General features: G+C 39.8%; 1 protein-coding gene across 1 annotated transcript in view; it reads left to right on the top strand.

Moving 5' to 3' along the window:
• Positions 1 to 23,127, top strand: part of LOC108626223 (uncharacterized) — a 118,640-nt gene that overhangs the window by 77,803 nt on the left and 17,710 nt on the right. The window lies entirely within an intron of this gene.

Here is a 23,127-nt window from a genome sequence, read left to right as displayed (position 1 = left end):
CAGTTAAATACTCCTAGAATAAAAAGATTCTTTTGATTCTTGTTTTACGGTTTCTACATTTAAAAGTGATTTATATCTCCCACAAGTGTCATTCTTTTAATGTCATAGTGGAACAAGTTACAACTTCATCTTCTACCAAGAAACGTTCTTATAACTTTCGAAAGTACGTGAAGCTTCTTTTGGAATAATAAACTGGCTTATGCCACTATCTTGTCCCAAGCCACTAGAGGCAGAATTTGGTTAGTAATTTCAAACCCCGACGGAATGGCCAGCTAAATACAGTCAATGTTAAAAATTTGTTCATAAATCTATATGTTATATCTATTTAAAGAATTTAAATAATCGGGAATAGTGGATTGGACAACGACGTTCACGTTCCGTATTTATCTAATATTTTTAACGAGGAAGGGAAACGCGGGACACGGAGGATGCTATTTTCTTGAGCACATGCTCCGGCTGCGGAAGCCCTTGGGAAAAAGTCGACGTTCCGACCCTTGCAGGATGAAACTACGGGACGAAATTAGTGTTAGTGCGCGTGCATGCGCTTGCTCACAAAGAAATGTTAACTCATAAGGGATTGCGGGGCCGACGGGGCGAGAAAATTGGTTTTGCCAGTTTCTTACTTACGGTTAACACCGTTTCAAGGAATCCGTCGAATTTCCAGAACGCGCCGCGGCACGGTAAGAAATAACTCATTTCGGAAACGGCATTCCTCGCACGCTGATATACATAACTCTGAACCGAGTTAACTAAATGCAACATCTGCAGGGGATACAGAAGGAATTCTGTTGGCACACTCCGTAGAAACACATAAGATTTTATCAAAATTATTGTGAAACATAGAAATGTTAGACTATCTGAATGCAACGTCTGTACAAAAGATGCAAAAGGCACCATTATACTAGTTTTACATTGGCCTAGTGAATGATTACAAATGGAAAGGAGCGTTTCGTACTGCAGATTAATACTGTCTTGAAAATATTGTGGAGAAAATGGTCTATCGATGCGAATCTGTTCGAATAGCAGACTTAGAAGGGAAAAAAAAGTCTGCCGATGACCTGGATTGTTCAATTGATGGAACAGCAGTCTGTGAATGGAAGATCTGTCCTCGAAGCTCTGACCAGCAATTCGATCGGCTTATTTTTTTCTCCGTACAATGGAAAACCCTGAACGCCAGCAGGAAACGTATAGAGACATTAATTGCGAGCCATCGAGTCGTATATAACTACCATATACTTTTGATATATGTATTTACAAATTAATATATCTCGATCTTAATAATACCTTCGATAAATGTGCTAGAATAGTTTATGTACTGCAGATTAATACTGTCTTGAAAATATTGTGGAGAAAATGGTCTATCGATGCGAATCTGTTCGAATAGCAGACTTAGAAGGGAAAAAAAAGTCTGCCGATGACCTGGATTGTTCAATTGATGGAACAGCAGTCTGTGAATGGAAGATCTGTCCTCGAAGCTCTGACCAGCAATTCGATCGGCTTATTTTTTTCTCCGTACAATGGAAAACCCTGAACGCCAGCAGGAAACGTATAGAGACATTAATTGCGAGCCATCGAGTCGTATATAACTACCATATACTTTTGATATATGTATTTACAAATTAATATATCTCGATCTTAATAATACCTTCGATAAATGTGCTAGAATAGTTTATATGTTTTTCATTCTATCGTCCTCTCTTTAGATAACATTTATATTATGAGGAAATAAGTTCAAGCGAATTAGCATATAAATAAAATTCGAAATTTTTTACAAAGAAAATTGAACATGTTCGCATTCAGTATTGTTCGAGACATTATGCCGTATCACAGAAGACGTGGAAGTTTACTGAGGCCGGAGAAAAATGTGTACAGCATGCAGTGAAGAGGCTGCTGTGAATGATAGAGCACGCCTACTTTGACTTGCCAAACATCACGCAAGAAATTTTGTGGCATGATATTCCAGAAACTAGATCCCTGGTGGAATACACCAGCCTAAATAAATGAGCGTTAAAAATTTTCTCACTATTTCACAAAAGAAAAAATTAGACAATGGGCTGTATAAATAAATTTGTATGCGAGACTTTTCTTCAGGAAATATAAAACAGTATTTCATCCTAATAACTTTGCAAAAGATGTTTACCAACGTAGTACACTCTTCGTTGTACTAACGTATTAAAAATACATTCATTGCTGCTCTGAGATTTTTAGAGAATATTCCAACTTCATATTTAATCATAAATGGTTTTGTCAAAGATATAATGACGTACTTACCGATACAATACCAGTGTTCTAAAGCAGATTGTTAAAAGGCCAGGGCTTATGGACGAGGGTTTCTCGCACGGTATCTGTGTATCAGTACTACCAAAGACTGAACTTTCAGGTAATTACGAGAGAAAGCAGATCCCAAGTGTGCGTGATGAAATACAGAATCCTCTTTAAATTATGCACTCCGGAGGATCGCGTAGGCTTCGCTTTTTGAAGAGTTCGATAGTAGCAGATACATTAGCCCGTGTTGAAGCGAATACTTGGTATATATACTCTTGAAAGCTGAGCAAACGAAAGCCGGATAAACCTTGATTTACTTTAAGTAATCGAATTCGCTTAGTAGTACGAATAGATCACTGATTTTCAGAAGGAATTAATGTTATTATTTTTTACTTTCATTATAATTCACTTATTATACTACTAATTGCATTTTAAATCCTGACAATATAATTATACCCTGAACAGCATAAAGGACAGTAAATTCAGTTTCACTTAAGTTCAGTGAAACGCTGTATAAAAATTTACTTTAACCAAAATTATCATTAGCCATGGAGTGGCAACTTTTAACGATGAAACTTCACTACGCACAACGAATTATTACTTTCAACTGGACTTTTATGTCCATGCTTTTAACGAATAACAAGGTTCGCGATGAACAAATTACTAACAGTTTATTCAGAGATCAATCAGAAGTTTCTTTAACAAATTTTTTAATTAAACCATTGTCAAATAATTTAGTTCAATGCGAAAATCTGAATTATTAAAATTGAAATTTCATTTTTCACATTGCGACTCAAGCGTCGACGGATTAATTTAAAAAAATCAAACAAACGGATGGTGACTACGTCTGTCCAAATGAATTTTATTGGTTCGAAGAATTCAATGGAACTGCTTTAAACGAGGCTAGCACCTAGCAGCGCTTTTATCATCGTTCGTTTGCAAGATGACAAAATTAAGCATTCCTGGTGCGCCGGTAAACAAGTATTTTAGTAGAGAATCGTAAAACACGGGGTCAAGGGGCAGAAGGTATACCGCTATATGACGTAGTTTTCCCTCATATCGACGCGTCGAGAGGCCATCCGCGTGTATGTTTATCAGAAATGAGAACAGCTATAAGGCAAATACTGCTTTCAGCTCTTGTCGTCAAACATCGTCAATGAACAACGACCCGTGTGCTTTCTTATTTTTGCCTCGCCTTTCGTACCGGCTCGACTATCTACTTACTCTTATACGCGGTGTGTAAGCATATTGCTACCTGAACACGTTTCTTCAGTGTCTTTTGTGTATACTCCAGTCCTCGTTCAGATTTTTTCCTCACAGGTTATTGCAATCGAGTTTTTCAAGTAGATATTGAAATATAAATTATTTTGCGTTAAAGAGTGTTATTAAATATAGTATGCATCGAACTTTTTCAAACACGATTTGATATTTGCTTCTTTAAATTAAAATGAGACCTTTCAACAGTCGTGTACGTTCTCATAATCTTATTTTATCAAACAACCTTTACGGTGGTGAAGTATTACCCGTAACGAGATTATGCTCGTCACGCAACAATAATTGCGGAGACTGTAGAAGTGAAATGTTTGAGCGTTAACAACTGAGCATCGCGTTCGTTGGGTAAAGCTTCTGTGCCACGCCGGATCAGCGACTCCCAATTCACGGTACCTCGCTTACCAACGTCGCGTTAGAGAAAGTTGCCGGGCTCTGTGCTCGGCTCGTACAATTTAATTGGCTTAAAAACTCAGCTAACTTTTACCAATCAAATGCACACCCGGCGGGAAGAAAGATCGGGGTCGCAGCTGCGCGAGGCTGCCAGCCACAGGGAAAGGGGTAGAAACTTTATTGGATTCGTAAGTTGTTATCTGAAGGTGTACCACCCTGCGACCGATTCGATGTCCGCCTGTTCTCGCCGGGTACTTTCTTCTCGTTGCTCTCAGGTAAAACTACTCAGCTCCGTTATTGTTGCTGTACGTGAACTCGCGGCAGCCATGTTATGAAGCACGGAAAGTATTCCCGGAATTTGGGAAAAATTTCCGATTTTGTTGAATAAGAGAAACAGAGAACGAATCTCTTCATTCGAAATAAAATCATTAAAAAAATCTGTGATTCCTATAACAATAAATTAATTGCTAACAATAAAATTGATAGATAACTGTAGTGCATAAATTTGTAATTACTAAATGCATGATAGTAATTGATATACATAAAGTAATTTTACTTCATATATGCAGAAAAGGATTAATCAATTAAAAGAGTTCCATGTAGAAGTGCACTTTTTTATTTATACGTTAATCCGATAGTAGCTCTCCGAGACATTTTGGCGTGTTACAAATGGAATGAAATTAAATTCGACGTTTACGATGTCAAAAGTGAAAGAGAAGATCGGTAAAGCGAGGGACGCGAACGAGTTTTATATCTAATTTCGTTTAAATCGAGCCGTGGATCAAAGAAATTAATTTCTACGCTATATCAACGAGTCAGCGAACGACATTAGCGTTCAGTCGCATCGTTTAGTCGCATTGTTCTTACAATCATTTGCCACTTGAAATAATAATATCCTCCAGGAATTGCAATAGGAAGTTATATCACTCAATTACAAGATATTCGTGAGTTCTTCACGATAAAACGATCTCATTATTACACAAATAAATAGTCAAGATTTTTCACCACTTTTCACGAAAGATAGAAGATTTTCATCTGTAGATACATTGCAGTTCGCAAAAATCATAGGGAATGCTTTTCTTTCGCGTGCAACGCATTTATTTTAGGTAAACGCTGTGCGTTAGTTCATAACATTTATTGATAGTACTATTCCACTGCGAAACCCATTTCCCAGCGCGCTTCGTCCCTTAGGAATTCATATTCCGCATAAGCGCTTCGGAATCTTGAATAAATCCTCACACACATGAGTCACATCAGAGCGAGCAATTAAATTCGACTGGAAAAACAGCGGTCTTTGTTTTCTGCTTCCACGAATTTTCAATGCGTCGCTGTTTAACCGTAATCATGTGTATACGAAATATCCCTTCTCTACGTTTCATCTGTTTTTATATGTGTAGACTATTCGAGCATTATAAGCGAGCTTTTGATATAAATTCGTTACATCATCCCATGGCACAGTTACTAATTGGGACAAGAAGGATAAAAAATAAATTAAATCTATATAATTATACATATATGTATATATATATATATGTATATGTTTGCCGGGATACTCCCTTTCTCCATAGTAAATAGGCGGATGTTTAAAATGATAACGCTAAGGGATTCTTCTTCCTCTTGGACGTCCTTTATTTCTCAGATAGTTCCTTCTGCTTGCACGGTGGCGTGCCCAGGATACACGGAACAAGGGCTTACTTTCTCGCGTGGCTTCGGTATAATGAAATACATCGTCCTTTGAGAGTATAATCCAATGCAGATTAAAACCCTGAATGTGCCCTCCCATCACGGTGCGCTGCCTCCGCTCTAACCGTGGCGTGCTGCGATACAAATTGCAAAGCGCAACGTCTGGAAGCAGAGAAAAGGGTGTCGGGGCTAATCCGGGCGCGGAACTCGTCAGGACTTTACGAGTGAAGCTGACCGAATGGATGGACGTCCTTAGGAAAAATCGAGCTCGTCGTGGAGCAACCGTCTTCTTTCGTCTCGCCTTTTTCGGGCTTAGAACGTAGCCAATTACAAGCGACTCTTTGTGGTGTCATCGAGTCCGCGGAAGTTTGTACCGAGACAGACGGTAGAGAAAATCGGGTAACGACCTGGTCTTAACCACCTAGCGGTAGCCAAACTAACCCATCGACTCTTCAACCCTCTGCCTGTCTCTCTCTCTCTCTCTCTCTCTCTCTCTTAACATTCCCTTGTTGCCCATTTCTCCTGCTTCTAGCTTTCTGCAAGCATCTCCGTCTCTCTCACCGGGTTCTCTCCTATCCGTCTTTCCTTTCTCGCCAAGTCTCATTCATTAAGCCTCAAGAACGGTCTCGCAATCTCCATAGGGTCGTCAGTAGACGTGTACACGACGCGCCGTTTGTTCTCCTCTGAAACTCGAGATGTCCTCCTTGGATAACACGCCGCGGCCGTCACCGCTCGCACAAACACCCACCCACGATGATACGCGTATACCTACGACGCACACTACGAAGAGACCCCGCTTCGTTGCTCGAAACACCACCCCGGCCGCCCATCGCTAGACGAACGACGTAATAAAGTCTACCGGGCAAGATAATGAAAGCTTGCCAGCCGTGACCTACGACCGCGACAAAGAGCATCGCGGCCCTTGACTCTTACCGAGAAAAACTTTTCCCATACGTATTGCAATTTCCTCTTTAAAATTGATTACATCAAGCCAACCGAGACAGTAAATAAATGGACAGCTCGCTGAAGCTTTTTATCATATTTAAAATATATCATTCCCATAATGATTAATATATGTAGTTCTTATATTTGAATCAAGAATCAAACGATCAACGATTAACATTAAAAGCAGCTATCACTGTTTCGTTTGGCAAAAAGGTTTTAGAGTACACGGTTAGAGCCATCAGGATTTTTGCACACCAAATTCCGAGCAACGGGTGCTTCGGTCAGCTTCTGTATCCGACGTGGATACGTACATATGTTCGTTCGAACATCGAATTTCAGCGTGCCTAGGCACGGACAATGTAATCACGTTGTTTGCTTGCCCGTCCTGTCATTCGAACACGGAAGGTGGGCGGCCTCGCAGCTCCAATCAAGGCTTGACTCCCTTTGATTCCCGTTCTTCGATTCACCGTACTGATGAGCTTCCTTCGAATTTTCAGACGTCCATTAAGCAGTCGCGTGACGAACAACCTCTGCACTATATCATAAGACGATCAGTTTTATGGGGTGAAATTTTAGGTTCGAGTTACACTTCAATCCACATGATTGAAACAGGAGTGCGAACATGAGTCAACAAAAAGGACTGACATTCAATTTACTTAACTGTTCATTGATTTATCTTCATTTTAAACAATGTTTGAAGTATCAATTTGCAAAGTTTGATAAAATATTTTTGTACGAAAAACGGTATTACAAATTGCCACCGCGTAATCCGGATTCCGAATGATTAACACTACGGATGTTTGTTTGATCATATACACTGGCAACAGCTGTACATTATAATTACCTGGATTAAGATATGTGTTTAAACGTCCACGTCTATGTGCAACCGAAGAATTTGAAAAGCGAGTTAAATATATACAATAATTTAGTGGGAGCATAAATAATTCCACGCTCAGCCGGCCTGCATAATGTTTCAGTATTTAATGATAAATGTTGACAATCAACATTGAATATTTACGAACATCTCACATCGGCTGGTTACAATATCGTGCAACTGCTGCTTTGCACGGCTCCGCAAACCGCCGCTCCGCTCCCGTATAATATAGATATTCCGTGAAAATTATTACCGCGATTCGTAAATGTACAACGGAAATTAGATACTCGGCACATTGAGTTACGTTCCACATAGGCAAATGCTACATATGTATTTAACCTGTAATTACGTAGATAAGATACCTACATATAGATTGTTCAAAGAATAGCTTGTTTCTTAGTAAGAAGTTTATTGGATTACCAATTATTTTTATTGAATTTCGTACGTAAATCGATTTGATTAAACTGAAGAAAAGTCCTCAGTTAAATTACACAAAATTTTATTTCCAATATTATTTTATTCAAATTGAATTGATAATAGACGAGATTTTTTTAATATCTGTTCATATAGGATTCGATGCTCCCAACAGGTGTGCCGACTTTTGATAACCTTTCAAAAGGTCGTAAATTTCGTGTCGCAATGAATCAGCCCGGCGTGCTTTCTCTAATACGATACACTATTATTGCCCGGACGGGTAACGCGTCAGCTCTCGCGCCGATCAATCACCCCCGGGGAAGCAAAAACGAAACTCAGCCAAATGAATGGTGCTCTATAAATATCAGCCGAAGCATTTTTCCATAAATGAACATTTACCGTCGGTAGATTGGTCGATGAGAAAGGAGAACAAAGGGGAGGAAAACGCTGACTGCATGAAATTATGTGCGCATACAGTACGAAATCGTTAATACAAAACTTGATTGTGACGTTAAAAATATTCTACAGAATATTTAGCCTCTACATAGCAAATAATTCGAATTTTAATTAGTCAAAATGGTGAATTATGCCTAAAACAATGCACAGCGTTTCATGCTTCATCCGATTGTATCAGTTGACGTATGCTCAGCAGTTTATCTAGTCCGATTAGATAGTCTCTCCAACGCAGTAACCTACGGCTTTTGATCAAAATAAACGGCCATCGTCTCTAGAATTATTTTAGCAAATCTTATTAAAGAAGAAAAGTACGCGCGAAAATATCTCTGACAGAGCAGCCGACGAGCCGAGAGGCTTCTACGAATTCCTCTCGCGCAGAAAACTGTTCAGGATTTGTGTAATCTGGCAGATCGGAGCCCTTTAGGTAACCGTACGCCAGCTTCACGGCTCGGCTCGGCTTTCCCCGCTGATTAAGCTCCGGTGACCGTGCGCGGATCGATGGAATCGCAATCGCCTGATCTCGTATTCAACGTTCGTGATACGACGCACACCGGTGGACGTAGATAGGTACCCCGTGTTCCCCGCGTGTGTCAGCTCCCTGCTGGTGCACGGCGTGGCGCACGGAGTCACCGCAGGTACATACTAACACCCACCTCGACCTTGTAACCACGCGGAGATTGAGCCGAGCCTGGATACGCGTGGGTGTGGCGTCTCGTCGAGTAGCTATTACAATTTACACGCGGTTATACGAAGCTAAACGAAGCAGCGGCCCCTCGCTAATTGTGGTTAAGTTTAATTCGCGTCGACGTGCCGGCTCGGCTTGCAGCCCATGTGAACGGGACGAGATTGAGGAGACCGTGTTTCACTTGACGTACGCTTATACTACTGATATACACGCCGCGGTATCCTTACTGTAGCACTTACCAACCATCAATGAAAGTTTTTAACTGAATAAATAAGATGAATTTCTACTCACTGTCTCGTATTTCTCTATCATTTTATATACATTATATATATAATTTTATATACATTTTATAATACATTTTATATAATTTTATAATATATACATATATACATTATATATAATTTTATAATACATTTTATATACATTATATATATCTTACACATCAGAAATTGGGACATTTACCGTATCTCAAATTCAATCAGTCATACATTTATCAATGAAAAATTTTTTTGGCGAACGTCAGAAGACTGGCGCAACGTTATACGCATTTGCGCAGAGCCTATGACTATACATGCTCGCACGTTTATCGATACCTCGAGGTTATTGGCCAATAATGTGGAGGAAAACCGGCACGGGCGCGCGCGGCTTCTCCGCAATCACCGGCCCGATTCTGCTTACCGGCCTTTACAGTAGCGGCCGTTATTATACGCGGATCTATCGACAGAAATACCACCGAGCGGTACCGATGAGCGGAGGAGGACACGGGGTAAAGACAGGAGCGACGAGGAAGATCGAAGAGATGGCCACTTACTAAATTGGCGATAGACAAGCGCGATCACTCAGCGTCAAATTACCACGGGCTCGCGGCACATGATGGAATGGACGGCCGTAGATGCAGATGGATCCTATTGTTTCACCGGCAAGGTCCCTGCCGACGAGGGGAACACGCATCCGGACTTTTCCCTCGCCTCGTGCATTATCTCCCATTCTCCCTCTATTTCTCTCTCGCTTTTTCTCGAAATCACCGTTAATCACTGCACCTTTCTCCTCTCGTAGATTATATCTCTTCATCTTTCCTCTTTCACGAAATCGTACTTTCTCTCGGTCTCTGCCCGACACGCTTATCGTTCCCATCATTAATTCATCAGCATGGATTCTACCTTGTCTTAGACAATTCGAGACAGATTCGAAGACTGATTTCGCGATTGATTCAATAGAAACTGTTATTTTTTTTATTAGAATTTGGAATCGCGTGCAAGATTCATTTAGTTATACATGAGAATATACAAAATAAAATAATATACTTTCTGTCTTTATCATCTTAACATAATCGTTTAAATTTTTAAATTGCACATTTTGAGACAAGAAAAGAAACTGTTGTACATATAACGCGATAACCATTATTAAAGGATCAACGGACACATAATCGACGAATCTCTTTAATAAATGTTAAATCTAATTTCTCCATTGAACGCATCCGTTAATTCCCAAACAAGGAGGAAATATGTTTCCACACTTCCATTGTTTGAGAGGATCCGCAGGTCAAAACTAGTAGCAAATTAAAGCTGATACCGTACAATCAATTCGAACGGTTGGTTGATGAATTTATCGGATAGCTTAGTCGTTGCTAGGCACCCCTGGCCAGTCCCGGCCGAAGTGCTCGGCTGTACATGAGGTTCAGTGTCATGGACTAATACCGTGGCCATCGCCTCGGGCGCATCGTCCGATGAAATTGCCTCGCGGCCAAGAAAGGGCTTCTAGGTTTCCGTTATTCTCCAACCTTAATAACCTGGCTCTCTAATATACCATAAGCGGTGGATGACAGGTAATGCGACCATGACGGAGTCTCCTTGATCTGTAATCATGTCCAGTAAATGCCAGTAAAGTTCGGAGTTTATTATGATAGAAATGTGAAATCATGTTATAAACTGCACAGGAATTTTTCTTTATATATTATGAACTAATGTGCATTTAATGTAACCATTGATTAGTAATTATAATAAATCTTGGAAGGAGAAATTATCTCGAACGAAGCCGGCGAAAGAAATACGATTTAAGAAAGTTCTGTTCCGAGCGAATCGATTGGCAAAGATATGGTCGAAAGGCAGCGGCCATTGTCAAGTTGCTGGAGAGCCAGAGCGACAAGATCGAATAATGGAAATTTTATTACTCCGTCGTGCCTTTCGACGCGATTCTAACGTTCCCGAAGATAAATTTGAGGCAAACATTTCGACCGGTCTGATTTTTCCATGTACTTACGTATGTATGTACATATGTATGGAGCAAACTGAAAATTCCGCGATTCTTCAAGTTTGCCGAACTCAGCAAGTAACTCCAGTGAATTTACTACGAGTTACGGATGGCAGGCTAATACCCGAGTCCTTCGCCGTAGAAGAGACACGTAATCCCGTCGATGGACATCGTTGCTAAGGAACCGCGCGACTGTTGCCTCCTGTCTTAAGAAAGTTTCATCGTGTTCGGAATGCTTCTGCGTTAATTTTGCAGTAATCAATTTATTCATCAGTAGAGAAAGATTATAAATTTTAATAATAAATATTAATTGTGTATTTAATAAAATGAAACCAAGGATACAATTAAATGATTGAAAAAGCATAAGCGATCGTACGCGAAACATTCTTCCTTAGTAATTACGAAAATTTGGTTTGCACGTCAGCCTTGAGAATAATTAATTTTTAGACGACGTACAAGTAAACTACATGAACGCTGCGACGCATAATTAAGGTGATAGTTCCAGTTGTTCAAAATTGCGTTAAACCAAAATTCTAGATGCGGCTGTCGTTACAACCCACATATACCTATATAGTACAGGTTACCGTTCGCTCCCCTTCCGCATACAAATGGGCTACAGCGATGTTCGCGTTGGCATAATCATAGAGTTTCCATTACTTTCCTACGATTTCCTTGCGCAACATCGCGTTCCGAAACTTCGGTGCTTCGATCCGCTTGTTACACTCGTTAAAAACATTCCTTGTACGTTTCTTTCGAAACAGACCTGTAGACAATTTTTCTTTCACAGATTTTATTATACTGAGCCATCTATTTATTCAGATAACGAAATAATATACAAAAACAGCTTTAATTTTGCAGTAATCAATTTATTCATCAGTAGATAAAGATTATAAATTTTAATAATAAATATTAATTGTGTATTTAATAAAATGAAACCAAGGATACAATTAAATGATTGAAAAAGCATAAGCGATCGTACGCGAAACATTCTTCCTTAGTAATTACGAAAATTTGGTTTGCACGTCAGCCTTGAGAATAATTAATTTTTAGACGACGTACAAGTAAACTACATGAACGCTGCGACGCATAATTAAGGTGATAGTTCCAGTTGTTCAAAATTGCGTTAAACCAAAATTCTAGATGCGGCTGTCGTTACAACCCACATATACCTATATAGTACAGGTTACCGTTCGCTCCCCTTCCGCATACAAATGGGCTACAGCGATGTTCGCGTTGGCATAATCATAGAGTTTCCATTACTTTCCTACGATTTCCTTGCGCAACATCGCGTTCCGAAACTTCGGTGCTTCGATCCGCTTGTTACACTCGTTAAAAACATTCCTTGTACGTTTCTTTCGAAACAGACCTGTAGACAATTTTTCTTTCACAGATTTTATTATACTGAGCCATCTATTTATTCAGATAACGAAATAATATACAAAAACAGCATCAAGCATTTTTATAATAGGAAAATCAATAAAAATTTGTATTGTAATAAAAGTTCGATAGTACATAGTAAATGACATCATCTATTCTATCTAAGTTACAGTTTTCGGTTTACGAGATCGCGTTTTAGGTGTCGCTGAATCGTCGCCTTGCAATGGCAATCAAACGTCAAATGAACCGCTGTAATTCGTGCAGAAGCGCATTAATTGCTTCCATAAATCTAGACGTTAATGCACGCCGGCGCGACTAATTGCGCGAAAGACCGTGCCACGGCGTGTGCTGGATCACTTTAGAGAACAGCTCCAAGGAATCCAGTGTCCGCTCGGTATTTGCATAGATTCTAACATCTCCGAGTCCGACATCACATTTCCTGGTAACTGATTTAAAGACGGAATTGATTTGAAATATTTATTCAATATTCGTGAATCAGAGTTACACGCTAATTGCAATGTCCATTAGTCATTATCGTAAAAGAAAATTCATAAAGAATATTATTAATTAAAGAAAGGGGAGTTGATATGCAAAATTCGATTTATATTTTTATTACAAAATCTGGCCGGTATTCTGACTCTGATATATAAAATTCGTTAATTCTTCTTTCCGCCGATTCACTAGCATCCGTCATAATCAATAACAATCAAGTTTTTTAATTTCGCCCGACAATAATGCAATAGAAGCGAACAACTAAATGCGACGCCTCTTGCGTGTGCACGTGCGTTTCAATACAATCACGTTTGGACGTAAATTAAATTAATTTAAGGATCAGGGAATTAAAGTGACGAGCAATGTTATACATATTATTGACTTTAGTTTTTTCCTGATGGATTTTATCATTTAACTCATTTCCATTTGGTGACAGTGTACCGAGAGTGGAAAATTCGATTGATTTGACTAGTATTAATTAAATGAACGTATTTTTGTATTTTCTATTTTATTACTGTCGATTCAAACAAGTAAAAAAAAAAGTATTTACTTGATCAGTTAATATAAATTAAAGAATCGCACGTTCATACTTCTATTGCAATTTATTTAATTACTTTGCGAAACTACAATATTATTATTCTATACTATGAAATCAGAGGAAATTAACGTGAAGACGTGGTAGTTGCAATAGTATTATAGTGTGTCGTAGTGTCTGCATCGACAAAGGGATCACTCAGACATTACGAATCGATCTTACACGAGACATCGAAACAGAATCTGTCGCAAATGAGCACTTTGAACAGGATATACACATCGCTCTATCAATACGTTTGTCTACTAATCAGTGCAGCCGATTATCGTTAAAGGTGTTAGTGTCAGAAGATCAAACCTTGTAGCGACGACGTCGTATGGAGAATGTAGAATTGGATCCCACAATCTAGGCTGCGCAGACCAACGTACAAACAATTGATTGCTAACCAATTTTCCAATAATGAAAGCATCATTTCTATTCATATGAATTGAATAATACTTGGAATATCTGAAGCATATACAATATCTATAATATACCGATCGGTAAAATTATGTGGAGCTGCAGGGGCCGAAACTGTTGACCAATAAATAAATCACAGACAGAGTCAATAGGAGGCCCTTCATAAATTCTCTCATAAATAATTTCTCCTCGTCCACGCAGGGATGCTTAATGTATACGTAGCCCAGTTCGACCCCTTAACGGCGGATTTATTAACTGATCCATCCCTGAGGGGATGATCTTTCGTTTCTCGTTCGTTTCGCGCGGGTGGCGATCGAGAGAAGAGGAAGATGACGAAGGGAAACAATGAAGGTAGGACAAAAAAACAGCGTCTTTATCGCGGAGTATCTACTGCAAACAGACGAGGTCTTATTACGAGAAGGTCGAGGAGCTTTGAAGTCGGCCAGGCGCGGGGTGAGGGACAGAAAATACAAGAGAAACATCGAAGAAAGGAACGAAAGGAACTGGAAAAAGGGAAGTAACAGCCAACGGGAAAGTTCGGTCGGTAGAAGACGGAGACGAAGGAAAGCGTTACAGAACACCGGAGTTTGTTCGAGGCATGAAGCATCGCGAGGCGACACATCGGAGAGGAGAGATAGAACGTCGCTTAAGCGTCGTCGTAGTCGCGGCCAATGGGCCGGAATGCCTTTTTCCGGTATCGGGGCAAACGGCGCGTTACACGCCGTGCCTCTCCACTGCCGGTGCATGAGAGTTACGTGTATTCGTAATTTTTCGTCTCCGTCTGAAGGGAAATCAGGCCGGGTACGTTCGCGCGGATAAACGTGTTTCGTCCTTCCCCTCGATTGAATATAACCGACTCGCCATTATCGCGAACTTTACGCCTCCGACTCCTGTCCCCGTTTCGTCAACGCTGCCGTGTCTAACGGAGCGGAGCGACGCATCGATTCCTCCTCTGATGATTTATCCTCGATACGTTCGACTTGTGCATTTCAATTATTGGGGAAAGAAACCCGTTTTGATTTACGTCACCGATGACACCGAAAATAACATTTCTCGGAGGGGCGTGTAAACGTGCGGAAACTCTGTTTGCATAGGACGCAGGGAGTCGACGTGCAATTGAAATACGAATTATCCTTTTAGCAAAATAAACGAAATGTAGGACATGAAATCAGAAAATTACAAATACAATGTATTTAACAGTAAATAATGAATTCACATTCCTTTTACACTTAATATATTCATAACTAAATTAATTTATTCTCCGAAATTACTTTTGTTCTCCTGTTACTTGGCATTCCATTGTCCTAAGTATTAAATTACATTCTCATTGATAATGGGACGCCAGTGGTAATAACATGAGCTTTATTCCTTTAAAAGGAAATCCAGCGTGATAGGCATAAGTAACGTATTGGATAATTTTACGGATTCTCCATGAACAATGGCCGGATGGTAAATGCTGGCTGTGTATGCACAATGCTACCTAATAATCTTGTCAGTATGAAGTAATTTCAATAGAGAATTTCGGGTAAGAAGTAATTATCAATTATAATGCGAGTTCAGGTATACAGAAGTGGAGAGATGAATTGTAGACTAAATAGCGAATGATAAACTAGAGCCTGAAGAGTATCTCGACTGGTGCAAACAGTCGTACGACGACGTGAATATAGCTGTTGAATAATTCTCAGACAGAGCCAGGATATTTCTTTGAACCCAGAATTTTTCGCTGCACACGAGCCATCAGGTTTGAAAATCGGCCAACGTACTGGTACTACGTACATGGTACAAAGACTCGACCTATATTTCAACGTGAACCGGGATACTGCCTGCGCGCAATTCCGTACAATTGTAGAACACATCGCGAGTACCGATCCGCGAGTTTCAAATATATGGCTGATTAAACCGCACGGGTTGATTACCGGTGGACCGTTTGAGACAAAGGCAGAAAATTATAAATGTTGCTAATCAAATCGCCTTTTATTATTTCTGTTCTCTTTTGACGCGTTACAGTTCGATGATTATAAAGAAACGAATTATCCTTTTCCCATTGCGTCCCCGAAACGTTATTGTTTAATTTATCTCCACGGATTTGTTTCTTGTTTCGCCGGCAATTTATAGTCGCTCGCATCAATCCGTTTTTGTTTTAGGGCTTCCGGTATAGTTCCTGGCCGTGTAAACTCTCGACGCGATAATGGCCCATAGATTTTCGGGCAAAATTCGGGTCAAAGCTTCTTGTTGGCCGATTCCGAAGTCGATAAACCGTTTCCTTCGTCGAGCCTGGAGCACCGTCGAATGTACTTCCACGCTGTCTCGTTGAAAAATTATTCTCCGCCGAGCCGGTCCAATAAACGCCAACGGTTGTTTGTACCCAAGCTTTACCTTTTGGCACACACGCATTGCTCCCTTATGAAATACTCCACTCCTGCTTGGAATTTTAATTATAAATTAAATACGAACACATTCTTATACCTAATTTTATTGTGATCTGTTCAATCTTATCGACGGTTTAATTAAAACTCAAATTCTTACAAGGGATTGAAGCCACCTTAAATTCTGTACAAGACGACAATAAGAAATTTCCGATGAAAGTAATAACGAGATACAAAATTAAAACGAAGTAGAACGATTCAAAAACACGTGGAAGCAAATTGGACACCGAGTAGCAATGAGTTAATTAAGAAAGGGATTGATAAAATATCGTTCGAAATTTATATCAGTCTGTGTCGAGGATTAATTCTCATCGACGCCGAAGTGTTTAACTTTGAAGATCGTTTGTTACGATTCGGGAGTGTCGGATTCTTCGTGACCGCGGGCGAAACTCGCGATATCGATGAAAGTTCGCCGGCGTACTGGGTATATAACGTACACGATGACGTGCCGTATCGATTCGGGAAATTAATCGAACACCTGAGAATTGAAAGTAAACCTCGTCCACGGGGAGTAGATAGATATTCCTGTATATTGGAAGGGTTACGTTTAATACGCGATGCGGTGGCAGCAGGGATGCCAGGCAAAGTGAGCAGCAATACGCGGGAGAGAGAAAGGGGTTCGGGATGCGACGTCTACCCGAGTTTACGACAGGGCGATGATAATGGATACGATGGTTTGTCCCGCGATGTGACCCTGCGTTTATCTAGCCATTTTATACGTTTAACAGTCGCCGTATTTGAAATAAAAAGAAAAAGTATATAGTTGCTCTTTCCCTGATCAACGATTTATTCATTTTCAAGAGGAATACAGTTTCACCGCTGAACCGATGGAACCGAAGGAAAGACGAGACGCGTCATATGAAATAATATTTGATCTCTGCTCTGAACACTTTACTGTTTTATTGCGAATACCGTCTATGCATCGATCTTCATACTTCTTGAAACATCAAACAGTGTCTTCGATATTGGTACACTATCGATCAAAATCTTCTGTTCAATATATTCTGGATTAAAGATTATAAATTCTTGGAATAAAGTATAGTGAAAAATTGTTTTATGTTCAGAATTGATTTAAAATTATGATTATATTACATGACGTTATAAAACGCCAACTTATTATTCGAAAATCAAATTCCATAATAGACTAATATTAATTGCTAATCAAATTGTTGATTGCAAATAAAACTAACGAGTGAATCACCTGGAGAGTCGAAGCGTGTTCTCAGGGCCGAAAGATCGGTCGAGGCTCTCGAAAAACGTCGATACAGCTTGCGAGCAGAGGGGGGGGGACGGGTGTCGGTCGTTTTTACTTGCCGGGCCGAGTCTTCAGCGAGATCCCTCAGACTGCATATTATTTATTATAACTGCTGGGTGCCATAACCATTCTGGCTGCGTTATAAACGACTCCGTACAGCGTAGAAGCTCTGTGACGTATCGGGAGACATATTTTCCGAGGTAGATCCCATTCGCACTATTTACTCGGGAACTCGGAACTCGCTTAGAAGCCCGCAGTGCACCGTCTAAGTATGTACCGCGAAGTCAGCTTTACAAATGTTTAAACACGATATATACGTACACGAGAGCGTGTTACCGTGAAATATTATATTTCTATTATGGTTCGAGTATCGTTCGATATACTTGAACCCGATGAAATACACCGCGCTACGTCAAAGAGTTACGTCCTGGTGGACCTGGGTTTAAATCACGCGGAGGAAAATATTAGAAGATATTTTATAGGCTGGAAATTTTTCAGTCGACCCAGAAACCAACGTTGGCAAACGTGAAGAGATGCGTGCGACGCGCGTATTCCACCCGCTTGCACACACCGCCCGGGGCAATTTTCTGTTTTACAACTTTACGCAAGTTATGCCTTGGTGACACGAGTTTATCACTCGTAATCGAGGTTCACGTTCCTCTGAAAAACGTTGAAATTCATGTTTTTCAGAGAACAAATTTCTTGTACAGTGTACAGAGAATATTTAACTAGTTTCAGATAATACAGGAGACTAAAATACTTTAACGATTAGGATAAAATAATATATGTGTATTTCTATGTTATTTTATTCAAAATCTCATGCATCTAGTTTACAAAATATTAATGGTCGTAAAAACGTTAGCTTCCTAAGCAATGCAATACATCTGCTGCGGCGTGGAAGAAAGGGTTTAACGAACTGACACCTCTTACTGATGTATAAACATTAACCTCCGTACGAGCTCGCAACGATAAACGATTTCTGTCAACGAAACATGCCGGAACATATTTCAAGCTATCGACGAAACGTCCATGGGCCGTCGGAATCGTTCATAAACGTTACAGCGGGGCTCGTCCGAAGCGACTCGGTCGGGAAAACGCGGGTTCGTTTTCGACCTTCGGCCTTCTTCCTCCGGCACGGGAGAAGCATTCCTTTCCAGCCGAGCACCGAAATTCCAGCATACTTCTTCTTCGCGACTGAAATATATATCTTCCAACGGGATAAGCCTGGCAATCACACACAGGGCGGGGACGGGGCAGGTGGTATCTTGATTCGAATAAATCTCTCCGTAACTCGAGGATTCTGCGAGCTCTTTTCATGACAAGTACACACGTAATGGGAAAAGCTTTACGGCAGGTAGATACGCTGTAGTATATCCCAGCGCCGCCCATGAATTCGAAACAAGCCTGGATCCGCGTAGGATAACGTAATTACAAGCGCGCCGAGCGTACCTGCATATCTAGCTTTGTAGCTAAGTCTGAAAGCTGGCCCTCCTTTTCAGTTTCGCAACATGAGACGTCAGTCAGGGCAACTCGAATTAAGCAGTTGCTTCCTGTCCGAGTACAAACAAAACATTGGAATTAATCATTTATCTCTCTAACAAATAAATTCGAGGAAATTATCAATTAAATTTGAAATGTATATAATGAAAATTGTTGGTCTACCCTAAAAGAGTTTATTGTCTAAATTTAAAACGAAAATGGAGCTGTAGGTTTAGGTCTGATTTTATTAGGAAACGTAAAACATGCTTTCGTCGTCTGATTATAAAAATTTGATTACTCATCATAAATTTAACAGTACACGGGATTATTGGACATATCTGATTGGTTTTATAGCTACCAGACGTAATGTATAAGTCGCCGTCGCAAGAACCGTCGAAGAGCAGTAAAGAGTTGGAAATTCGTGTTTATAACGTAGATACATAGTTTCTATACTGTGCACGTCGCCTTCCGATCGTCTACGAACTTTACCCTTTTCGACTCCTGCAGTTGGTACCGTTTTCTTATACAAAATAAAACTTTCCCAGTAGCGGTAGAAGAAGTAAATTTTAAATAAAAATTTGATTTCTCAAATATTTTTATTTTCTTATTATTCTTGTAAATCCATGAAAATCTCTTATTAATATAAATATAAAAATTTGTTTTTAGTATTGTAGATAATATATATTGATACGGCTGGATTCTATCTTTCGAAACGATACTTGACAAGTCCCTCTGTCCCTCAATCTTACAGACCTTGTCCATTCCATTCTTATGCAGCATTCTTCTTGGTGATAGGAAAAGAACCTCGTGACTTGGAAACGAGGAGCACGTTTCTTTGTCCTTGCTTTTTCACCGAGCCTTTGCACCCAAGAATCTCCCCCCTCCGGCCGGTCCTCTTTGTATATGGCTGCATAAATTATTTTTTTTCCCGGCTTTCGTTATGGCCGGCGCGCCGCGGAAAAAGCGCGGACTCTTTGGTTCAAGCATGATTCAGCAACACTTGCCACGTACCTTGTCTGAGTGTGAAACGGACACGCGCTTCAACGGACGGCTCTGATTGACGTACGATTTTAAAAACCGCGAAAGTCAATCTCAATCCTTATTTTTAGTTTTTTAACTAGTAATCTGATCCTTTGAAATTTTTATAATAATAATATATGTAAATTTTGTACAAAACTATTGTGAACATTAGATGTCCACAAATTTTTCCGATATGTCTATGATTCATTTAACAGATTTGGATTAATATTCAAATGCTAGATTGTCCGAAATTTTCCAATAACCGATCGAATTGGAATATCCTGGGAAAGCATTAAAATTCAAATTCTTTCCGTTCTATTTGATATCTCGTTCGCCGTTACTATCGGTAGAACTGAAAGGGTTTCCATCGCACTGCAAGTAATTTAATATCTATGTTTAATTTACGCCAGATTCCGCGATTTAATTAATGCGCTCAGTTTAATTCCTGTAATTAGTATCATAACGAAGCATTCGTCGAATTCATAAGATCGTTGGTAAATTCTTTAAGTTTCAGTATAATAATCGTTTAATGTACATGAAAATTATGTGAAATAATTTTATACAAAAAAACGTCGACAGGCGATTGTCCGATCTAATGTATTAACAATAAAATCTCTTATTAATATAAATATAAAAATTTGTTTTTAGTATTGTAGATAATATATATTGATACGGCTGGATTCTATCTTTCGAAACGATACTTGACAAGTCCCTCTGTCCCTCAATCTTACAGACCTTGTCCATTCCATTCTTATGCAGCATTCTTCTTGGTGATAGGAAAAGAACCTCGTGACTTGGAAACGAGGAGCACGTTTCTTTGTCCTTGCTTTTTCACCGAGCCTTTGCACCCAAGAATCTCCCCCCTCCGGCCGGTCCTCTTTGTATATGGCTGCATAAATTATTTTTTTTCCCGGCTTTCGTTATGGCCGGCGCGCCGCGGAAAAAGCGCGGACTCTTTGGTTCAAGCATGATTCAGCAACACTTGCCACGTACCTTGTCTGAGTGTGAAACGGACACGCGCTTCAACGGACGGCTCTGATTGACGTACGATTTTAAAAACCGCGAAAGTCAATCTCAATCCTTATTTTTAGTTTTTTAACTAGTAATCTGATCCTTTGAAATTTTTATAATAATAATATATGTAAATTTTGTACAAAACTATTGTGAACATTAGATGTCCACAAATTTTTCCGATATGTCTATGATTCATTTAACAGATTTGGATTAATATTCAAATGCTAGATTGTCCGAAATTTTCCAATAACCGATCGAATTGGAATATCCTGGGAAAGCATTAAAATTCAAATTCTTTCCGTTCTATTTGATATCTCGTTCGCCGTTACTATCGGTAGAACTGAAAGGGTTTCCATCGCACTGCAAGTAATTTAATATCTATGTTTAATTTACGCCAGATTCCGCGATTTAATTAATGCGCTCAGTTTAATTCCTGTAATTAGTATCATAACGAAGCATTCGTCGAATTCATAAGATCGTTGGTAAATTCTTTAAGTTTCAGTATAATAATCGTTTAATGTACATGAAAATTATGTGAAATAATTTTATACAAAAAAACGTCGACAGGCGATTGTCCGATCTAATGTATTAACAAACGTGATCGCAAACGTCAGCTGGAATGATTGAAGCGCCTTGAGGTCGGTTAGCAATGTTCAGTGGTACGTGATTGATCTGTGATCGGAGGAAACATACGTATCCGTCGTTATACAGAAATACTAATCTTAACAAGACAAACGTGTTTACTCTAAATAGGTAGATCATGTAATCAGCCGATTACGTGGACGTATAACCATGCGTCAATAGGAGTAAAACGACTAATGCGCACGATATGTAATTACATACGTCAATGATGTACGTAACAAACAGTGTTAATCACTTCTGCGCATAACCCACACAATGGTAATGTGCACGTACGTAATGGTTTGCCTCTCGCATACATAATGCGTTGGTAGACAATTTTCATGATACGTGAATATGAATTATAATAGAACGTTGGTGAAATCTACTATTTTTAATTTCATTCGATTCACCGTTGAAAGTTCTCTCGCTCATGAGACGCATCATAGTCAGGATCGTTGCTTACGAAATATATACCGATTCATCAAACGGGGGAGGAGAGAAAAAAGCTGGAAAGAGAAAAACGGAGACAATGGTTCGAAGTTTAATCTTGCACGCGTGTTCAGTTCTCTCGTTCGAGCAGAGAATGAAGCGGGGCGAAGAAGAGGGAGAGCGAGGGAAAATGGTAGTTTTATGAGAGGCGTTCTTAATTTTCGAAGTGTCACACCGGTCAGCGTGGCCCGGCAAAGCAACAGCGACTGTCGCTGCGGGATCATCGATCAAAGGTACGCTAGAGAAGAAGAGAAGGAGGGGAGAGGCTTTTCCACGGACAGTTCGACCTGTTTCGAATGGCGTACCGCGGCGTTTCAACCTCATATAATCGCGATGATTTATTGTATTCGCGTGCGCCGCACATATGTGGAAACGTCAGTTTGCGCGATCGCCGGATCGTATCTGGAATCATAGATTATCGACGGGAATGCGTGTACGTTGAGTACCAGGTCTAGATAAAAGTTTCCGCAATATAGGCGAACGAATCGACGTCGAAAAACGACGCGATGTCCAATCGATCAATCGGTGAATTGATTTCAGAGCAATTGCCTCGAACTCATATCGCTTCCTAGTTTTAACAGAACTTCGGGGACACTATAAACATCGCTGCATTTCAAGCGATTCGGATATAAATAGTAAAGTCGATAACCGAAGCTTTCAATCTCTCAACAAAAATAAGTTGAGATTCTTAAAAGGCAATTGAGAAAACTAAAAATGTCCTCTTATTAT

This window comes from Ceratina calcarata, unplaced genomic scaffold (assembly GCF_001652005.2).
Source record: "Ceratina calcarata isolate Rehan_Ccalc_2016 unplaced genomic scaffold, ASM165200v1 scaffold39.2, whole genome shotgun sequence".
Taxonomy (NCBI): Eukaryota; Metazoa; Arthropoda; class Insecta; order Hymenoptera; family Apidae; genus Ceratina; species Ceratina calcarata.
The sequence above is the reverse complement of the archived record's forward strand: the minus strand, read 5'-3'. Positions and strand labels throughout refer to the sequence as shown.